Source organism: Chiloscyllium plagiosum, unplaced genomic scaffold, assembly GCF_037043375.1.
Source record: "Chiloscyllium plagiosum isolate Xiang-an unplaced genomic scaffold, Cpla_swu_hap1 HiC_scaffold_35, whole genome shotgun sequence".
Classification (NCBI taxonomy): Eukaryota; Metazoa; Chordata; class Chondrichthyes; order Orectolobiformes; family Hemiscylliidae; genus Chiloscyllium; species Chiloscyllium plagiosum.
The window spans coordinates 52,265,948-52,275,043 of record NW_028270173.1 but is presented as its reverse complement, the minus strand read 5'-3'; the positions used below and the strand labels follow the sequence as shown (position 1 = coordinate 52,275,043).

The following is a 9,096-nucleotide window of genomic DNA, read 5'->3' as shown; positions in this document are numbered from 1 at the left end:
GCTCAGCACTCACACTCGCTCACACCCCACAACAGCCGCTCCCTCTCACTCTCACACTCACTCACTTTTGCAACATCGAACATTCACTTCCCCAACCTGCCCTGCCTGTCGATCAGCTTCATTCTTCAAATGGATCACCGAATGTCTCCAGGACTCCCGTTTTACTCAAATACCACCCACGGCTGCGCCTGCGCTGCTTATCTGCATCTATCCCTTAAAAGGACGCGCCCCGCCCCTGTTTCCTTCAGGCTGCCTCCTGATTCGCGGAAAAACAGGAGGGAAAGTTCCAACTTTGTTTTCAAACACTCGTCCGAATTTGATGTCAACGCGAATAAAAGCAACTTACAATCTTTGGTTGTGAAACTAGAAGCATTTTTTAAAACCAATTTACCTCGACTTTCTACAATGTTTAGCTGCAGCTTTGCAAATCTCTCTTCAATCAGATTAGTGACTTCAGGTTGAAATCACATACAAGATTAAGGGTGCCAGGGAAACATATTTCTCAACATGATGTTGGATGAGACACGAAACTGAGACCACCACCACCTCGTCTGGCTGCACATTCCGAGCACTCACCACCCTCTGTGTAAAATAAACTGGCCTGTGATTAAAATGTAATCGTCCTTTTCTTCCGTGTCTGATTTACCTGCTGCTTTCCCTGGGGTAAAGGATTCCAAATTTAGAGGGCATAGTTTAGGGTGAGAAGAGAAAGATTTCAAAGGGATCTAGGGGGCAACTATTTCACACAGAGGGTGCTGCGTGGACGCAATGAGCTGCCAGAGGAAGTGATGGAGGTTGGTACAAGTACAACATGCCAAAGGCATCTGAATAGGAAGGGTTCAGAGGGATAAGGGCCAAGTGCTGGCAAATGGGACAAGATTAAATTAGGATATCTGGATTACTGCGGAGCAGCTGTGCAGCAGAACAAAGTGGGCTGGAGACCTGGATCAGTGCGGGGCTGCTGTGACCCAGCACACGGTGAACTGGAGGCCGAGTGTGGTGTGGTGAGGCTGAGAGGCAGATCAGAGTGGGCTGGAGGCCTCGTGTGGTGTGGAGAGTCTGAGAGGCACAACAGGGTGGGCTGGAGGCCTGGATCAGTGTGAAGCAGATGTGAGGCAGAACAGAGTGAGCCAGAGGCTTGGATCAGTGTGGAGCAGCTGAGAGCTGAAGAGGAGCCGATGGAGAGCTGCAACAGTCTCGAAAGGCTGAGAGCTGGATTGGAGTGGATTCGAGGCCTGAATTAGTACAGGGTGACTGAGAGCTGGATTGAAGTGGATTAGAGGCCTGTATCAGGACAGAATGGTTGAGAGCTGGATTGGTGCGGATTTGAGGCCTGGATCACTACAGAATGGCTGAGAGCTGGATGGGGGCGGATTCGAGGCCTGTATCAGTACAGAATAGCTGAGAGCTGGATGGGGGGGGGGGGGGGGGATGCGGATTAGAGGACGGGGCGGCATGGTGGCACAGTGGTTAGCACTGCTGCCTCACAGCGCCAGAGACCTGGGTTCAATTCCCGACTCAGGTGACTGACTGTGTCGAGTTTGCACATTCTCCCCGTGGGTTTCTTCCAGGTGCTCCGGTTTCCTCCCACAGTGCAAAAAATGTGCAGGTTAGGTGAATTGGCCACGCTAAATTGCCCGTGGTGTTAGGTGTAGAGGAATGGGTCTGGGTGGGTGCGTTCGGCGGGTCGGTGTGGACTTGTTGGGCTGAAGGGCCTGTTTCCACACTGTAAGTAATCTAAACTGATCTAGAAGGACTGTATCAGTTCAGAATGGCTGAGAGCTGGATGGGGGCGGATTAAGGCCTGGATCACTACAGAATGGCTGAGAGCTGGATGGGGGCGGATTCGAGGCCTGGATCAGTACAGAATAGCTGAGAGCTGGATGGGGGGCGGGGGGCGGATTAGAGGCCTGTATCAGTTCAGAATGGCTGAGAGCTGGATGGGGGGGGGTGCGGATTAGAGGCCTGTATCAGTTCAGAATGGCTGAGAGCTGGTTGGGGCAGGATTCGAGGCCTGGATCAGTATAGGATGGCTGAGGCCTGGATCAGTACAGAAAGATTGAGAGCTGAATTGGAGCAGACTGGAGACTTGGAGCGGAGCGAAAGCGGTAATTAGACTGGAGGTGGTTGTGGAGCTGGGGAAAGCTTGCTGTGAAGGTGATAGGTACATGCAAGTGGGTGGGGGTTGGGGAGCATTGATGGGGATAGGTCAGTGTGGAGTGGATAGGTGGGAAGGAAATGGACAGGTGGGACAAGTCAAGTGGAGGGTCAGGTCTAAGATGAGGTGGGGGTTGGAAGATGAGGAAACGGGTGAAGTCAACATTGATGCTGTGTGGTTGGAGGGTCCGAAGGCGGAAGATGAGGCATTGCTCCCCCCAGGCGTGAGGTGGGCTGGACTTTGCACTTTGTAGCTCAAGGTGTTGGTGCCCTTGCTTGGTAGGTTGGCGAAGAAGCAAACGGTGCTAAGTCATGGAGCAGATGGTGACTGAGAGCAGTTAAGAGGGAAGGTGGTTAAGCAGCATGTTGAGAGATATAGTGAGGAAATAGAGGGAAATGGTCACATATGCAGCAGAGGTTTGGTGGGCTTAACGTTTTTAGAGTTAGGACGGCTCTTGCTTGGAGAGGGAAGAAAGGTATACCAAAGACTGCCCGAGCAAACTTGGGTGTTAACGTAGCAGTGACAAGACAAGTCGCAGCATAACAGCACTGCCTCCAGAAAAACCACAATTCAGATTCTGCCATTGGTTTGTAAATCAGGGGAGAGCGCGAACGCAGTCCCCCACTACCACAAATTTTGCAGTCGAGTATCCCGCATTTGGGGACATCGCAGGCGTCAGCACACCCGAAGTGCAATGGGATATCCTCGTCCTGGGAGCACCACCCTTTTTTTATTTCAAAAATATACTTTATTCATAAATAGTTTGATCTATACAACTGGACATGTCACACACATGTACACATTCCATTTCTTTGCGTATCGAGACAGTGTAATCATTCTTATTTACAGGTTGATGCGATTACATTGAGCTGAGGTGTCAGCAGAGCCCAAAAGACTGCGCGGGCCCCCTGTTCTTCTTTCGGCAGGCAGATGTTACACAGTGTTCTTTCCCCACCGTGCCTTGGCGGCAGCTGCCCCAAGCTTCAGCGCGTCCCTCAACACGTAGTCCTGGACCTTGGAATGTGCCAGTCTGCAACACTCAGTCGGGGTCAACTCCTTCAGCTGAAAGATCAACAGGTTTCGGACCGCCCAGAGAGCGTCCTTCACCGAGTTGATGATCCTCCAGGCACAGTTGATGTTCGTCTCGGTGTGCGTCCCAGGGAACAGGCCGTAGAGCATGGAGTCCCGCATCATGGCGCTGCTCGGGACAAACCTCAACAAACACCACTGCATTCCTCTCCAGACTTCTTCTGCGTCGGCACATTCCAGAAGGAGGTGTGTGACAGTCTCGTCCCCCCCGCAGCCACTTCGAGGGCAGCGTGCGGTGCGGCTGAGAGTCCGGGCGTGCATAAAGGATCTCACAGGCAGAGCCCTTCTCACCACCAGCCAAGCCATATCTTGGTGCTTGTTGGAAAGTTCTGGCGATGAGGCATTCTGCCAAATGGCTTTGACAGTCTGCTCAGGGAACCGCTCGATAGGATCCGCCCTCTCCTTTTCCCGAAGGGTCTCAAGGACACTACGTGCTGACCACTTCCTGATGGACTTGTGGTCAAAGGTGTTTTTCTTCATAAACTTCTCCACGAAGGACAGTTGATACGGAACGGTCCAACTACTCGGAGCGTTCCGCGGCAGCGAGGCCAGGCCAATCCTTCACAACACCGGGGACAGGTAGAACTTCAGTACGTAGTGACACTTGGTGTTTGCGTACAAACAAGGCAGGAGAGAGAGAGAGGGCATACAGTATCATCCAACTAAAATAATATATTGAACAAACCTAGATTGTTGTTAAGTCTTTCATCATTAGAATATTTCAGTTCATTAATATGTAAATCGCAGAATATCTTTCAAGTCACCTTTTCAAGATAACTTAAGGTTTCATCACAAATGGTGATAATTCAGCTCAGACAATGCATTAAAGGTGTGAGGTTAAAGTCTGTCTATGTCCCAACCTTTCCTGAAGAAGGGCTATGATTCTATTTCCAACATGGAGTTTACAAAACATACATGTATTGACTGCCTGCAGATTGTGCATTGAGCAAAATAGAATGTATCTGCAAATATAATACTACACATATAACTTCACCCTATCGACTAATATGTGTGTGCATGTGTTTGAGAGAGAGAGAGAGAGTTGGTATGTGCATGTGAGTAGGTGAGTGTTAGTGAAAGTGAGAGAGTGTGTTTGCATGTGTGAAAGCTTGGTGAAAATGTGTGAGTGTGGGAGGTGTATGTTTGTGTGTATGAGAGAGAGAGTGTGTATGAGAGAGGGTCTGAGTGACTGTGTGAGTATGTAAGAGTGTGTGTGTGCATGTGTGCTTGTGTGTGAGGGAGAGTGTGTAGTGTAGTGGGGTCACCTGTAGTGTGACATGAACCCAAGGTCCCAGTTGAGGCCATCCCCATGGATACCGAACTTGGTTATCAGCCTCTGCTCGGCCATTCTGAGTTGTTGTATATCCCAAAGTCCCATTGGAGGATGGTCACCCGATGATCTGAGGCCAAATTTCCCTGACTGTTGAAGTGTTCCCCAACTGGGAGGGAACACCCCTGCCTGGTGATTGCTGTGTGGTGTCATCTGTTGTTGTAGCGTCTGCTTGGTCTCACCAATGAACCATACCTCGGGGCATCCTTGCCTGCAGCGTATGAGGTAGACAGCGCTGGCCGAGACAAAGATTGGGATACAGCCAGTACATGGTGGTGGTGTCCCCACGTGTAATGGTGGTATCCGTGTCCACACTCTGACATGTCCTGCAGGGTTCCCATGATAGGGATGTACAGTGTTGTGGTCAATGTTATCCTGAAGGCTGGGCAGTCTGTTTAAGGTCTGGTGGTTGTTTAAAGGTGAGAACTGGAGGCATAGGGAAGGTCTTGGCGAGAGGCTCATCCTCATCGATAACATGTTGCAAGCTGTGAAGAACATGGTGTCATTTTTCAGCTCCCAGGAAGTACTGAACAACAAAGGATACTGTTGGTTGCAGCTCGTATCTGTCTCCTGAGGAGGTCATTACGGGTACTCGCTGTGGCACATCGGAACTGGCAGTCGATGAGTTGATCATCGAACCCTGTTCTTTTACGAACATCCTTGAGCACCTTCAGGTGTCCGTCATGTTCCTCCTCATCTGAACAGATCCTGTGAATGTGTAGGGCTTGTCCATAGGGGATAGCTGTTTTAATATGTTGTGGGTGGAAGCTGGAGAATTGTAGCATTACGAGATTATCTGTGGGTTTGGGGAGAGTGGAATACTGAGGCCCACATCCTTGATGGAGAGGCATGTGTCGAAGAATGAGACAGCTACGAAGGAGTAGTCCATGGTCAGTCTGATGGTGGGATAAAACCAGCAATTGGTGTTTTGTTTATGATTTACAGCATCCAAAGTTCTTTCAGTTCCCTCCATAAACTGTCTGCCTTTCTACCCATTTTTATGTTGTCTGTAAGTTTGGTGATGGTACATCCCCTTTCTTCCTCCAAGTGGTTAATAGAAACACTTGTGGTCCCAGCACTGACCTCTGGAGAACCCCATTGGTTACAGGTCACCGACCTGAAAAAGAAGCCCTTATCTCCACTCAGTGTTTCTTGGCAAATAGCCAATTCTGTAGCCAGGTCAAAATGTGCCAATGTGCATCGATGACACTTGGGGAATAAGAGAATCAAGAGAGTGCTTACACCCCAGGAAGAGCTCTCTGTAAGACAGAATTGCCCTATTTCTACATCAGATAGTTAATCAATTCTCCTCAGAAAGCCACAACTGATCGAGCCCCCTGTGTGCTCTGCGGCAATGTATTCCAGATCCAAACCACTTGTGCTGTTTCTCATGTCAGCATTGCGTGTTTTGCCAGTGAGGATCCCCAAACTTCATATTAAATAGACATCTTTGGAGAAAATGTGGGAAATATTGCACAGAAACCATAGAGTCCCTACAGTGTGGAAGCAGGTCATTAGGCCCATCGAGTCCAAACTGACCCTCCAGGGAGCATCCCAACCAGACCCACCCCCTACCCTATAACCCTGCATTTCCCATGGCCAATCCACCCTAACCTGCACACTATTGGACACGGGAAGAATGTGCAAGCTCCACACAGACAGTTGCCCGAGGGTGGAACCGAAACTGGATCCTGGTGCCGTGAGGCTGCAGTGCTAACCACTGAGCCACCGTACCACCCATGTTTCCATATCATTGATTCAGGTTAAAGAGCTGCCACAGCCAGGAAATGATGTCAATCTCGGACTTTATACTGTGGAGTGTTGGGGACAACAAATGGACATCTTTAAATTTGGGAAGGAATTTGAAGAAGTGAGCATGCAGAAACCATTCCTGTTTTTCGGATAACTCCAGAGGAAACACTTACAATTGTTGCATGGGAATGAGCATGGAACTTTGGAGGATTTGTACCCATGTCGTGTTGCAGGTCGGGAATTCCCCACAGAATGGAACGTTTGAAGCAGTCTCCATCCATCATTTTGACAGAAAGTTTGACCCATTCGTGACATAAAAGGGAAAAAGAGCGTGGCTTGTTGGGGAGGCGATGGGATATTGGTACAAACCACAGCTCAGGAGATGTTCTGAGGCGCAGGTTCGAATCCCATTGCGACAGATGCTGGAATTTGAATCCTAAGAAATCAGGAATTAGCTGTCTTTAAAGTTTAGAGTTTTAGGTATCGTTGGTAAAAGGGACTATGGCGATAGTGCGAGTAAATGGTAACTGTTCAATCAGCCATGGCTACATTAAATGGCGGGCTAAATGGTCTGCTGTCCCTGTGTTCCCTGGGGGTGAGAGGTGGTTTGTGAGATGTTCTGATAATAACGTAGGAGAATGTGAGGACTGCAGATGCTGGAGAGTCAGAGTTGAAGAGTGTGGTGCTGGAAAAGTACAGCCAGTCAGGCAGCATCCGAGGGGCAGGAGAGTCGACGTTTCAGGCATAAATTCTTCATGAGGAAGGGCTTTTCACTTGTTTTTGAGCTGGACCTTCAACTGGCCCTAATGTGCAGTGCAGGGGCTACTCCAGCAGAGGGAGGCAGTGGTCCATCTGCTGCGGTCTGTGGCGCTGACTGTGACTGGAGCTGACTGTTTTCCAGCATTAAGGAAGATATTCACCCCAGCTGCTTGCACAGTAACAATGTCCCCTCACAAGATAGCAACAAGAGTAGACCATTCAGCCTGTAGATGCTGCCCCACCGCTCATTTAGGTCATGGCTTTTCATCATTTATATCAATGATGTGGATGTGAATACAGGAGATATGGTTAGTAAGTTTGCGGATGATGCCAAAACTGGTGGATCCTGTCTCTCTCTTTCTTTCTCTCTATCCCACCCACCCCCTCCCCACCCCTCCCCTGGTTTACTATCCACAGAGAAGACGATTCTGTATGGTATGTTTATTGAGCTTTCGTTCTCTCACCCCACAGATACCCCTTCCAATCATCACTTCCCCCCTTTCACATTGTTCCATACCGCAGTAACTGCCACGTGATTGTCCCTACCCTACATAATTCCTACACTTACTTGCAATTCTCTCCACACGTACGATTTTCTCTCTGCCATTTATTACCTCCCCATGAATGCCACTTCTGCATTTTCCTTCACTCAAGCAATTTTTCCGAGCCCCTGTTTCGAATTACCACTGAGGTCCGAGACCTGGGAAAAGTAATGTCAAATACAGTCTGTGCTGGAAATCTGCTGCAAACATCGGGGTCTGGGTGGAGAAACTCAGCAGATCTGGCAGCAGGAGAAAGTGAGGACTGCAGATGCTGGAGATCAGAGTCGAGAGTGTGGTAATGGAAAAGCACAGCTGGTCAGGCAGCATCCGAGGAGCAGGAGAGTCAACGTTTCAAGCATAAGATCTTCATCAGGAATGAGAGGGGGTGCCCAAGGGGGCTGAGAGATAAATGGGAGAGTGTGACGGTGGGGGGAAAGGCAGCTGGGAATGCGATAGGTCGATGAAGGGGAGGGTGACGGTGACAGAGTGGAGGGTGGAACGGATAGGTGGGAAGGAAGATGGACAGTTACAATAGTTCAAGAGGGAGGTGCCGAGTTGGAAAGTTGGATCTGGAATTGGAGGGGAATTAAGGAAACTGGCGAAATCAACATTGATTCCGTGTGGTTGGAGGGTCCCAAGGCAGAAGATGAGGCATACTGCCTCCAGGCGTCGGGTGGCCAGAATTTGGTGGTGGAGGAGACCCAGGACTTGCAAATCCTTGCGGGAGTGGGAGGGGGAGTTGAAGTGGTCGACCACAGGGTGGTGGGGCTGTTTGGTGCAGATATCCCAGAGATATTCCATGAAACGTTCCACAAATTGGCATTCTGTCTCCCCAATGAGAGGAGACCGCATCGGGAGCAACGGACACAGTAGTGTGTGGAAGTGCAGGCAAATCTCTGTTGAATGTGGACAGATGTGGTGGATGCCAGGACATTGATTAAAGTTGAGCAGGAGATAGACAGATGTTTAATAAGTGATGGGTTGAAGGGATATGGAGAGTGGGCAGCAAAGTGGAGTTGAAGTCAAGATGAATTCAGCCTTGGTCATATTCAATCAAGGGGTTCAATTGGTCAGTCCCATTCCCACTTCTTGTGTTCCTACATTGTTATGTAAGTGAGATGCCTTCAGCAATAGCAGGAGAAGGTGACATGGAAGGGAGAGAAAGACAGTGGAGATCTAGGGACAGCAAGGTGGCTCAGTGGTTAGCACAGCTGCCTCACAACGGCAGGGACCCGGGTTCAATCCCACCCTCGGGCAACTGTCTGTGTGGAGTTTGCACATTCTCCCCGTGTCTGAATGGGTTTCCTCCAGGTGCTCCAGTTTCCTCCCACAGTCCAAAGATGTGCAGCTTAGGTGGATTACCCATGGTGTCCAGGGATGTGCAGGTTCGATAGATTGGCACAGTAAATTGCCCCGAGTGTTCAGGGCTGTGGGTCAGGGTGGATTGGCCTGTGTTAAATAGTCCA

General features: G+C 49.7%; 1 pseudogene; it reads right to left on the bottom strand.

The window, feature by feature from the left end:
* Positions 1-2,754: 2,754 nt before the first annotated feature.
* LOC148140872 (U1 spliceosomal RNA) lies at positions 2,755-2,892 on the bottom strand (annotated as a pseudogene).
* Positions 2,893-9,096: the final 6,204 nt, after the last annotated feature.